This window comes from Eptatretus burgeri, chromosome 17 (genome assembly GCF_056783735.1).
Source record: "Eptatretus burgeri isolate ZD-2024b chromosome 17, Ebu_testis_v1, whole genome shotgun sequence".
Lineage (NCBI taxonomy): Eukaryota > Metazoa > Chordata > Myxini > Myxiniformes > Myxinidae > Eptatretus > Eptatretus burgeri.
In genome coordinates this window covers 44594259-44607581 of record NC_140977.1, presented here as the reverse complement: position 1 = coordinate 44607581, position 13323 = coordinate 44594259, and the positions used below count along the sequence as shown (strand labels likewise).

General features: G+C 40.5%; 1 protein-coding gene across 12 annotated transcripts in view; it reads left to right on the top strand.

Annotated features, from left to right (window-relative positions):
- The window catches only part of LOC147009936 (uncharacterized), a 192554-nt gene that overhangs the window by 23570 nt on the left and 155661 nt on the right, over positions 1–13323 (top strand). The gene's annotated exons all lie outside the window — the stretch shown is intronic.

Below are 13323 nucleotides of genomic sequence, written 5' to 3'. Positions count from 1 at the left end.
TTAATGAATAAGTTATAAGGTTCACTTGAGTGACCCAGCAGTATTGGCGGCGGAGGTTTTGCACTCTCCCGAGTGCTCCCCCTCTAGTTTTATGTGTAAAACTGAGGAAAAGTTGACATTTTGAGGGTACCATCAGATATGGTTGGAAAATGGATAGTGAGTCCCAGTTTATTCACTGTTACCAGTTGAATTCATGCTCAGGGGACCCTAAGGCTTCAGAAAAATAGGGGTCGAAGGGTTGTGGGGGTGGGGGGGGGTGCACGTGGACCATATCTGGCCCATGGCCTATTTCTCCTGGATGGCAAACAAAGCATTTCCAAGGGGGATTTTGGCAGCAACCTTTTGAGGGATCTTAAGTTAGTTTAGGAAAACTTTCGCAGTAGTTTCGTACACGTTTTGATCGGAAGAGAAAGTAACTCCATACAATAACAGGTTTTGCTTCCTCGGATGCACTTCCTGTTGGAGAAGCTCGTCTTCGAAATCCACTCTGAGATCCAATAAGTCTCCTTTAATTTTCGGCAGTTCTTTCTAAACAATAGTGAACCTTGCTGAGGTGTCTTCAACCGAATGCTCCAATTCAGCAACCACATGCTTTGTAGCAGCCAGATCGAACTTCATTTGAGTTATCTTCGAAATAACATGGTCCAGCTTCCCATTGAGTTAGAGTGAAAGATCAGTGAATATCTTCCACATTTCTTTCATGAAGGATGAAAGCATCTCTTGGATCACAAGTGTCCCATAAACCTCTCCAACTGTCGGTGGATCATCAGCAGCAGCAGCTTCAGTGCCAATGGCTGCCACAAGCATTGTACCTCTCACATCCATCTCCATCCCGGCCGATAATACGAACAGCTTTCCTTGATTATCAGGTTCCTTGGAAGATACCTGATTTCTCCGGTTGTTGTTTTTTCTTCCTTTCTTCCGGTTTAGGCTTATAGTAGAACCTTAGGTGGTGTATGTTGCACAATAAATATATTAATAGTGAAACTTGAACAGAGCCCGACATGCCGTACTGCGTTCACCAGCCCGCCATTAAGACCACTTGCTTCCAATGAGGAAATACTTGACGTGTGCCAAGTTTCAATTTTTTCCATGGAACGGTTTCGGAGCTAGAGGTCCAAAACTTTTCTTTTTTTTCGAACATGGCTGCCACACCACATGACCTATGATGTCATAACTATCATTAAAACGTTCCACAAGCTTAGTCACACCTATGGTGAAAATTTTGTGTTAATCGGATAAGCAGTCATAAGGAAAACAAAGAAAATTAGCATGGACGGACAACCCGAAAACATAATGCCCCCAGCGACTTCGTCAGGGGAGGCATATTAACCCGATGTACATACACGAAGCAAAAACGTGCGTACGGCTTATGTGCATATATAATACATCATGGTTATATGCCTGGGATCATTCCAATTCCAGTGGGCCATGGACTAACACCCAGGCCAAAGGCCTGAATTATGCTGATCTGTACTGGTTTTTGCAATGGTGGCGCCTGATTTTATTAGGGTGGAGTCAGGCCAGCTGTCCAGCCAATGGGTGTAAAGTAGTGGGATGGAGTCAGTGCAGCTGAATGCTGACCCATATATAATGTGATGTTTTCTAAGTTGAAAACGGGTATAACTCTGTGACAAATTGATGAAATGCCCTGAAATTTTAACTCCTTCTGTAACTTATCAAAATAAAGCCATGCACCAAGTAAGTTTCGGTTGCATATGTGAAAGGATGTGGGGGGAAAACGTCTGAAAAACCACAGGTGGGATAGACAGAGAGCAAACCTATAGTCCTCTCCAGTGAACCGGTAGGGGACGAAGAAAAAAAAAAACGATGATGAGGCCAACAACAGAAGGAATGAACAACAGTTTGAAAATAACCTGAAAAAGTTCTGCCAAGAGCTCAGGAAACAAACAAAATGTGGCAACTCCCCTTAAAAAAGAAAACCTAAAAATACATTTTGGAAAGGTATATTTGAAAATGAAAAACAACAGTTTGGATATGACACTTGGAACAGAAGAAGCACTGTCTACAGGAAAGGCACCCATTGCTTTTAATTGTTGAAGAGAAAATTAGAAAACATCTCGTAAAAGTGTCAAACCTCAAATGCCCAGGCCCGGATGGGGTTCCAAACTTATGGCGAAAATAACTACATGCGCTCCACCCTCTCTATGCTTGAGCATTTAACACATTCATCCAAGGGGAACAGCCAGTGGATAAATGGTTCACAGAAGGCAGCACTCTTCCATTCCCAAAATCAAAAGAAACCCATCTACCCCGTTAAATTTAGACCAATAACATGCTTACAAACAACATACAGTGCCTATAGAAAGTCCACACCTTAACCCTAACCCCTAACCCTTTCAAAATTTTCACCTTTTGTTGCCTTGCAGCGTGGAATCAAATTGCATTGAATCGGACTCTTTCCACCTTTATTTACACATCATAATCCACAACTTCCAAGTGAAAAACAAATTTCAGAAAATTAATTGAAAATACAAAACCAGAATAATCTTGCTTGGATCAGTTGTAACATCAATTGTAAATAAATAAATTGTAACATCAATTTTACACATCACCCTTATAACATCAATTGTAAATCATGCAATGGCACTCAGGTGTAACCAATCACCTTCAAAATTAGCCCAGTACACAAACGCCACAAAAATACACAACACAAAGCTACACAAACACCACACAAGTCCTGGTGAAGGTCTGCAATCTCTGATTGCTCTTTTTCTTGTTTTCATTTGTGATGCCTGACTCATTTGGCAGTTTCCTCGACAAAAAAATACAATTCTCTGATTGACTCGTCAATTCAATGTTAAACTATAACGAGGTCGATGGCACACCATCGCAAATCCCCAGGCTTCCAACCTTAAGCTAAGTTGAAAGATGGCAAAAGGTTCCACCAATTTTTCCCCAATATCACATTTTGAGTTCCAAAAAAATCGTTCATTATTTCATGCGTCCACCAATATTGATTGCATATATAGAGTTTCATTCATAATTGCATTTTTCGACCTTTTTGATTGGAGCGAGGCCAAAATATTATTGCTTTTGCACCTTCGTGCCATGTGGTGATCATAACTACCGAGTTTGGTGAATTTCTGCACAACCATTTCGGAGGAGATAGCGTGACAGACAGACAGACAGACAGACACGATTATAATACCACCACCGTGTTTTTTCAAAAAGTGTGGGGATTAAAAAAAGGCTTTAACACTTCTCTTGATTTTCACACCAACTGTTCCCACATTTACTGTATTTGGCAATTACATTTAACCTTCCTTTCCTCTGCATTTCCCTCATCTCCTCCAATTGGCGTATCTGTTTTATTTCCGATCAAATTTTACCACTTAACCCTTCTCGGTCTCCAGCATATTCCGACTGAAAAAAATCGGAACACTTCAACCTGAATAAGGTTGTAAAAGGAAAGAATGATGAAAAATATTGTCTTCACTTTGAGGAGAATTGTGAAAATGTGAAAAGGATTGAAATGATTTTGAAAGTTCACATCTGTAAAAACCTCTTGTTTTGAAATCCCTTTTAATTTGTTGATTCTCAACATGATTATTTGCAGTGTATATTATATATGAGCTTCGACAAAGTATCCAAAAAGAAAGGAACAAAACCTTGCAGTCACAGAAAAACAATAAAAAAAACCCAATAATTTGCATCTGTTGCAGTTGCTATTCTGACATCGTTCAACACTCACTTCCATTTTTGAGAGTTAAATAATTCATGATTTGGTCGACTGGTTTGTTCTTTGTTGCAAGACACTGGTCCGACTTCACTGATCTTGCCCTCTGTTAGCCTAAGCTTCGTCGTGTTATGATCTTCAGCCTCTTTTTGACCCAGGCATCATGGAGAGATCAAGGGCTGCACAGATCTCCCTTTGCATCTGTGAACCCCGGCTTCATCGTTCTGTGTCTTTTGGACTCTTCTCCTGGACGTATACAGTGTTGTGAGACTGAACCTCTCACTGGCTCTCGTTTTCTTTATTCTGTTGCCAAGAGCGTGAGCTCCAAAGAGAATGAAAATGGGAACCACGCTGTCTCTCTTTCTGGCTTCATTTTATCTTTCAAGACAATTGCTGCTTTGGAAATCTAATGATGATTTCATGTTACAGTGCTGTATTTGTATTTTTGCCTCGAAGTCTATGTAACCAGCTTCAATAAGAATAATGCTGTCCTGATTGTTTTTGTTTTTATTTGATGGAGGTTTTCAATGTCTATGATCATTCAGCCTCAAATTTTGATTTGCTTTAAATGTTTCTAATTTTGATATTTCTGCATTGTATATTTAATAGATGTAGAATTCATTAAACACACCTGAGAATGGATGTTGTGGAGTTGTTAATATTGAAATTCTTGAGGTCAAGTTACCTTTATATATATATATATATATATATATATATATATACATATATATATATATATATATATATATACATATATATATATATATATATATATATATATATATATATACATATATATATATATATATATTATCATATATATATATATATATATATATATATATATATATATATATATATATATATATATATATATATATATATTATCCCAAAAGTCACCGAGCGATTTCGAAAATAAATAACATTTCTGTTTTTTTAAATAAATTATCATTATTTTTATATCAAAAGAAAATTTACAAAATAGAGATAAATTTGCTTTATTCATGAAAAATGATGGTGCTTAGATGTCCTCCATTTTTGGCTTCGCAGAGATGTTCTCTTTCGATAGCATTTTCCATAACAGCGGACAATAACTCTGGCTGCAGCCCTCAAATTTCTGTACAGATGTTGTCCTTGAGCTGCTGAATTGTATGGGGCTTATTGATATATACACGCTCCTTTAGGTAACCCCAAAGAAATAATTGGAGGTGTCAAATCAAGAGAACGTGATGGACAAGAAATTTCTGAATTTCGCGAAATTATTCGGTGTCCATGCTCTTTGGGTGAGAATAATTAATCGATGAAATTTAAAATAAAATTCCACGATTTTAGTTCTTTGTTCAGTTGTGAATTTTTCCATAGGTAATTTCCAAATGTTAATCTAAATTCTGAAAAAAAGAAAAGAAAAACAAATTATTAAAAAAACAGAAATGTTATTTAATTTCTAAATCCCGAGGTGACTTTTGGGACACCCTTATATAATTACACACACACACACACACACACACACACACACACACACACACACACACACACACACACACACACACACACACACACACACACACACACACACACACACACACACACACACACACACACACTGTTCCAAAAAGACCTGGACAACTTTAGTTAATATTTAGTATCTCCCAATCTCAACCTCCCCATAATTTTTATTTACACTTGGTTTTTATATCACATGTTAATCTGCATTACATTAAGACATTATACATGCCATTCATCACCCCAAGATCCGAAAACCTCACAACCCGCTAACCACAACGTCACCACCACACACGAACTGCCCACCTTCATCCATCATCACCTTATCTACACCCCCCCCCCCGGACAGACGCTGCCTCAGCTTAGAAGAACGGGCGGAGGTAGCGCAGGAAACTGCGATGGCGGCAAGCACCTCCATTCTCCGGACTTTATTAAAACTTCAGGACAACAGGCCCGAATTGGCCATTGGCGTCCTGTTGCTAAATAATTGCTCCGTTCGCTCTGACAAGCAATTATGAGCTCCCAGCGTTCGCCCCTGTGCCTGCAACGTGTCCCGAGCTCTCAATCATGTTAATCACGGAAGGTCCATTGCATGCCGTGGTTGAGCGACCAACTGGGCAGGAATCTTTGGGAAGGTCTGGCGTGGGTGGGGTGAAAGCAGTGATGCGCCAATCGGTGGCTGAAATTACCCAAACAGGCCATTTTTATCCACTTTTAGACCCCGCCCTTGCTGAATATATATTTTTTTAAGGGACAGAAGGGCCGCTCCTTGGTGTGTTGGTGTTGGCTCCTGTCCTGTCCTGTCCTTGCGCTTGCTCAAATGGTGGCGCTCATGTGGGCGGGTTGGACGTAGGAAGCTGGATTGTTGGACGGACGGCGCGAGCGCAGTAATTAGGGCGAAAGCCAAGCCACACACACACGCCCTTTAGATTCTTACACAGTAGGCTATTTATGTCACGCATTTTTTTCTTTGCTTTCACGATGTATCTTTCACCTTGAACGCAGGAGCTCCATAAGGCTTTTGCTGCCACCAACTGTGCTTTAAGGGCACCACCACTGACACTCAGTTTAGCAGTTTCCTCTTGCACCACATGCACTACGAGCACCCACTGCACCTCCATGATCAAGCACCTTTGGACACCATCAGTACTCCTCCTTTTGTCCCCTCCCTTTAGCATCTGTGTTGCGGAGGCACGACTGCCCTGCCCGGTGAGCAAAGTGGCCGATAAACCTCATCCTTTCTCTTTCTATTCTTATCTTCTCTGTCCGTGGTTGGTCTGATTGGGCACCGATGTCTCTATGTAGTCAGTAGGTTAGGCATAGAGCACTCTTCATTGCTTACGACCATTATCTTTGTGTACATTTTTACTTCCGCCACCAAAGATGTAGATTATGTATTCAAAATTCGGACAAAACTTGGTGGACAGGTTGAGTGTGTTGCACGGACGAATTGATTCGATTTTGGCGAAGATCTGGATACGGGAATTATTTAATTTTAAAAGTGATCCTTCACCATTGAAAGATAGGGCTCAAAAACGATATATAGCATGATATGTCAAAAATGTATTGGGCCCGATATGTTCTCGTGGATCGGGCATTGCATGGCGGAAGTATGCGCTCCACCGAGTGCCCTTCTAATTTTTTTTTTTTTACTGTATTCCCCCTTTTTGCTTGCTTATGCATTAAAATTCTGCATAGCACCGTACCTTCACATTTTACATTGTCCTGTCATAATAAATCCCCTTTTGGTGAACTTCATTTCCGACATGTCTGTGTTTATCTTTTCCTCATTGGTTCAGTGATGGTTGCACCGAGGTCAGTCTGGGAGGTTATAATTCCCCAATGGATTGGCTTTCATCCAAGTCCAGTATGCACTCGCGGATGCTCGGCCACCCCAGTTAAGATCTAATTAAGATAAGCTTAGTGCATAGCCAAGGGCGCGTCCCCCGATCAGGAGACTGCGTGACCTCCGGTTAAACGGAGGACACTGGACCACATGGTTGACTGGCATTAATGGTTGCCTCGCAAATCACCACGACACAACGTTATTCGTGTTCGGTTGCCTCAGGCAAGGTAAGTCTGAGGGGAACCGAGGATAGCCCCTCGTAGTAGACCCAAAACCAGTGGCCATAACAATATGTATCAATTTGCATATTAGAGCAATAGGGGTGTTAAAGAAGCTGTTCTTGTTTATTTCCAAAGACTTTAGCATCATGGAGTATGGTAGTAATCCATATCGATTATAGAGGGATGATACAGGGAAAAATGGCTGCTCATTCAAATGTGAACACAATTGTCTGCTCATAAGCTCCTGATTGATGTCAAATAAGCATTTCCGCACACGATATGTGATAATTCACATAGTGGACTGAGCCAAAATCTAGGATTGAGGAGGGAGGGGACAGGGGTCGAATGTACCTGAAGCTGAATTTAATAATATAGATGGATTTAATCCATACGAAAATAAGGAAATATTTTAAACATTCAACATTTTATGACTGAAAAAAATTGCATTCAAAAATAAAAAAACCACTGGAAATTACCGCTCTGCATAAAAAAGGTGCTAAAACAGATCCCTGCAACTACAGACCAATCAGCCTTCTCCCAATCATCAGCAAGGTTATGGAATCCATCATCGCTTCAGACATTAAATCCTTCCTCTTCTCCAATGGCTTGATTTCCGATCATCAATTTGGTTTCAGACCAGGTCACTCTACCCTGGATATGCTGCTTCTGCTCTCTCAACAATGGATGGAGGTCCTCAATGCCAGACAGGAAATCAGAGCCGTATCCCTGGACATATCACGTGCTTTTGATATGGTCTGGCACCCTGCCCTGCTCACCAAACTCTCTTCCTATTACCAAATGTCCAAGGCCATCTCCACTCTTGGCTCGCAGACTTCCTCTCCTGTCGCAGCCAACGTGTGGCCCTAAATGGAGTTCTCTCATCCCCTCTTCCTGTCCAGGGTGGAGTTCCTCAAGGCATTGTTCTGGGCCCTGTTCTTTTTCTGGTTTTCATCCATGATATCTCCGACTCTGGAAAATCATCTTTATCTCTTTTTCTGATTACTCCACCCTCTGCCGTACCATCGGTCATCCCTCATATCAACAAGCATCAACTTCTTCACTCTCTACATATATGGGTAAAATCACAAACTTGTCCAACACATGGAACATGTCTCTCAATCCTGCCAAATCTCACACTCTCACGATGTCTCTCTGAAAGGACCATCTGGAAAACCCCCATCTATTTTCTCAATAATCCTCTTGAAGAAGTCTGTTCATTCAAGCTTCTGGGTCTCACTATCTGCCATGATCTTTCCTGGAAAAGCCACATTTCCAACTTGGCTTCCAAAGTCAGTCGCCGACTGGGCATCCTCCGTCATGCAAAGTCCTTCCTCAGCCCACCTGAGCCCCTGACCACATACAAAGCTTTCGTCCACAGCCTGATGGAGTACTGCTTTCTCCTCTGGACTGGTGCTCCTGCCTCTCACCTTTCTCGGCTTCACGCTGTAGAAACCATGTAATTTGGACCATTGATATCTCTCGCGATGAGGCTGAGTCTTTGGGCCTCTCACTTTCTCACCACAGGCAGGTCGTTGGTCTTTGTCTTCTTCCGTCTCCTCTCCGGTCTCGCCCCCCTGCTCTGTCTGCGATATGTCCCCAAACCCCTCCCCCCCCGCCATATTTCCGTAGGGCGCTCAATGTCCGCCAACAACTTCCTTCTGGTAAAACTACCAAAATCACGAATCATTTCTCACCTTCACTTTCATTCTTCTTTTTTCCCGCCTTTGGAATAAACTCCCTCACTTTGTTCAATCCAATTATTTCCTCCAGGTCTTCAAAACAGCTGTTCACCACCACCTCTTGTCTTCCCCCATCCAAAACCACAATCTTTCTAGCACCATTAATCTACCCCAAACCCACCTCCTTCAAATTCCCTGCCTTCCTTCCTGAAGGTCCTGAATGTAAGGTCCTGACAGTCCTTGTGGTGTCCATCTTGTATTCCCCGTGTTCCCCACCCCATCCCTCTCCCTTCCACAGATCTCTTAATGACGCTGTTCCCCTCTGTTTTGTCCTTCCCTCTCCCGCCCATGTTTTCTGCCCTCCTTGTTGTGCGTTGTGTGTTAGCTCTCATACGAGCCTCAACAATGTATACAAAAAAAACAAAGCAAAGGCTGTCTGCATAAGCTTCAGGGATATGTATAAAATTTGGTGGTGTGTGATTCATCACAGCTTTTTTAGATGCTGAATAATATACAACACACGAAGAAGAAGATCAAAATAGAAATGCAAAATGCACAGCCTTTTATATTTAGTCTTCTTGGTTTTTTCTTCTTTTTTTTGCCGAGCGCAGGCAGGAACGCAGTCCGACACCGAGCTGGAGCGACTTTTACATGTAGTTTAAGCATTTAATGAAACCAAATCGAAAGTACAAATCAACCCAACCCCATTCCCTCTGATGTCATTCGGTTTTTAGCTCACCTGGAACGTAGTTCCAGGGAGCTCATGGGATAGCTCGTCATCCGTCCATCTGTCCGTCCATACACATATACTTCTCTGAAACTACACATCGAATTTTCATGAAACTTTACCACAACGTTCATCACCGTGTATGTACCAAACTTGTTCATAGCATTAAAAAAAACCAACCACAATCGAGCACTAAGGGGGTCTTCGGGGGTTGCCCCCCAAAATAGGTATTTTCTTTCTTCTCAGAAACTACACACAATTTCTGTGAAACTTGATCACAATCTTCATCACCCGTGATGTACCAAAGTTTGTTCATGGCATTAAAAAAACTGAAAATCAATAGGTATTTACTTTCTTCCTTGTTACATATTTTGTGGGTTATCCGTGCCTTCCAGCGGTTCCCTGGTTACCTTAACCAGCTGCTACCAGGTGAGTGCCCTCGCGTATTGCCCCTATATTTTTTGTTCTAAGTTTATCATCTGCTGTGGTTCGCAATGCCACGCGTATTGCATGACAAGCAAAGGTATGTATGCAATTAGAGTGGTGTTTAAGCAGCAAGCATGTGTTTACTTGACACAAATGCTGATCAGATTGTGGTGTCGTGTTGTGGCATCATAATGTGGTCTCATTCCCACCTTGTTAACCTCCGCCATCTTCGAAGATGGATGGAGGTTACTGTTTTCACCCCTTTCTGTTTGTTTGTTTGTTATCTTGCCAAAACGAAGTTTTTGCAAGATATGTGAGTCAGCTCGTATGTTTTGTTTGTTTGTTTGTGAACAGTATTACGGAAAAACTCCTCGACGGATTTCGACGAAACTTGGTGGGGGGGGGGGTTAGGTATGGTCCAAGGATCATGCCATTAAATTTTGGACTTGCCCCCCCCCCCAAATTTTTAGAGAATTTTTTTTTTTTTTGCATTTCTACATGTTTTAAGTGATTTCCAACCCCCCCCAAAAATTGTTACCCCACCCCAAAAGAAATTGGTAGAGAAAAAAAATTTTTTTTTTTGCATTTCTACATGTTTTAAGTGATTTCCAACCCCCCCAAAAATTGTTACCCCACCCCAAAAGAAATTGGTAGAGAAAAAAAAATTTTTTTTTTTTGCATTTCTACATATTTTAAGTGATTTCCAACCCCCCCCCAAAAAAAAATTGTTTGAGAAAATTTTTTTTTTTTTGCATTTTTACATGTTTTAAGTGATTTTCAACTCCCCCCCCCAAAAAAAAGAAATTTTTTTTTGCATTTCTACATGTTTTAAGTGATTTCCAATCACCCCCCAAAAAAACAATTGTTAGAGAAAAAAAAATTTTGCAACTTTTTTTCAAATAAATTTCGATTTTTTTTTTTACATGTTTTAAGTGATTTCCAACCCACTCCCCCCTAAAAAAAATTTTTTTTTTGCATTTCTACATGTTTTAAGTGATTTCCAACCCCCCCAAAAAAAATTGTTAGAGAAAATTTTTTTTTGTTAGACAAGGTGAAATTTCAAAAGTATTGAAATTATTTCGGAAGTTCACATCTGTAAAATGTCTTATTTTGAAATCCCTTTTAATTTGTCGATTATAAACATCATTATTTGTATTGTGCATTATTAATGGAACAATGCACTGCAGTCATGGAAAACAATAAAAAAGTGTATCTGTTTAAGTTGCATTGCTTTTATTATCACTCTTCCAACATCGTCCAACACACTTTCATTTTTGAGAGTTTAATATTCATGATTTGGTTGATTGGCTTGTTCTTTGTTGTAAGAGAATGATCTGAGTTCACTGATCTTGCCCCTGTGAACCTATGCTTGGTCGTGTTACGATCTTCAGCCGCTTTTTGACCCAGGAGTCGTAGAAGGATCAAGAGCTGCACAGACATCTCCATGCCACTGTGAACCCCCTGCTTCATCATTCTGTGGTCTTCGGGTTCTTTTGAATTCGTCTCCTGGATGTAAACATCGTGTTGTGAGACTGACTCTCTCGGTGAATCTCCTTTTCTTTATTCTGTTGCCAAGAGCTTGAGCTCAAAATAGAATGAAAATGGGAACCCTGTATATATACAAATATGTAAATCCTGTTCAAATTTTAAGTCAATCGGATGACAATTGACTTTTAGAAACTCGGCCTATGTTGACATTTAGATCTCAAAAATAATTGTTGATTGAATTCATTGACCCGATATGCAAATCCTCTTCAAATTTCAAATCAATCGGATGAAAATTGACTTTTAGAAAGTCAATTTTGTTGATCTAAATGTTGACATTTAGATCTCAAAAATAATTGCTGATTGAATTCATTGACCCGATATGCAAATCCTCTTCAAATTTCAAATCAATCGGATGAAAATTTAGGATTTCAGAAATTGAACCTAGTTGTTGACCTATGTTGACCTTTTAGCCAATGTTGACCTCAAAAATAACTCGAGGTTGAATTACCAGCGATGCAAATCCGCTTTAAATTTCAAGTCAATCGGATGAAAATTGAGGATTTTAGAAATTGCATCAAAGTTGTTGACCTTTGGCCTATGTTGACCTTTAACTAAATGGTGATTGAATTCAGTAACATGATATGCAAATTCAAAAATTCAAGTCAAAGGGATGAAAATTCAGGATTTTAGAAATTTTCAACTGAGTTGTTGACCTTTTGACCTTTTTCACCTCAAAAACAAATAGCATTTTCTTGGACCACCAACTCTTCGGTTTGGTGAAGATTGGTTTGAAATTGTGACCTGAAGGTGATTGACGGTGAGCGTACAGACAAACAAACGGAAGCGATAAACATACTTGTCAAAAAATGTTTTGTGTTGTTTTTGCCAAGTAATAACACCCGTGACCAACCAACGTATTTGCAAAATCTTCAATTTTTCGCAAGTAACAGATGGACAGGAATGAAAACACAATCTCCTTCTACTTTCGGTGATGGAGGTAACTAGGACAGCACTCCGTAGAGTGCATGCCTCCGCCAGGCTGAACAGTTTACAGTTTGTATTCCACCGATGATAGGCTGGATCTTGATCTGGACGTGAACCAAAATCGAATCGGTTTGTTCTCGTCACAAAACCAACCTGTCCACCAAGTTTTGTCATAATCCATCCACAACGTTTCGAAATATCATTCTGCATATTGTTTTTGGTCCAATCTCTCAATGGTGAAGAATCGGTTAAAAAAAATAGGACCGCGTGTCCTGACGCTCACCTGGATCAGGAAGGAGCAACAGTCACTGAAACCTCCCGCAGATCCCCTCAGAGGCTGAGACCCTGATTTTAATTTTTTTTAATTCAGTGAACAAACTTTAGTACATCACGGGTGATGAAGGTTGTGGTCAAGTTTCATTGAAATCGGGTGTGTGGTTTCGGAGAAGAGAACAAATACCTATTTGGGGGGCAACCCCCCGGAGACCCCACTAGACCCTAATGGTTTTTATTTTTTAATGCCATGAACAAACTTTAGTACATCACAGGTGATGAAGGTTGTGGTCAAGTTTTCATCAAAATCGTATGTTTGGTTCAAGCGATAACGACTGAAGTGTTGACTCACTCACGGACACTGCTCAACCGCATTTTACTAACGAATGTTTGCGAACGCAACATTAGAACATCGTCTGTGGATTGCAGGTTTTACGGGAGCTTCAAGATGGCGTCCGGTGACCTCATTACACGCA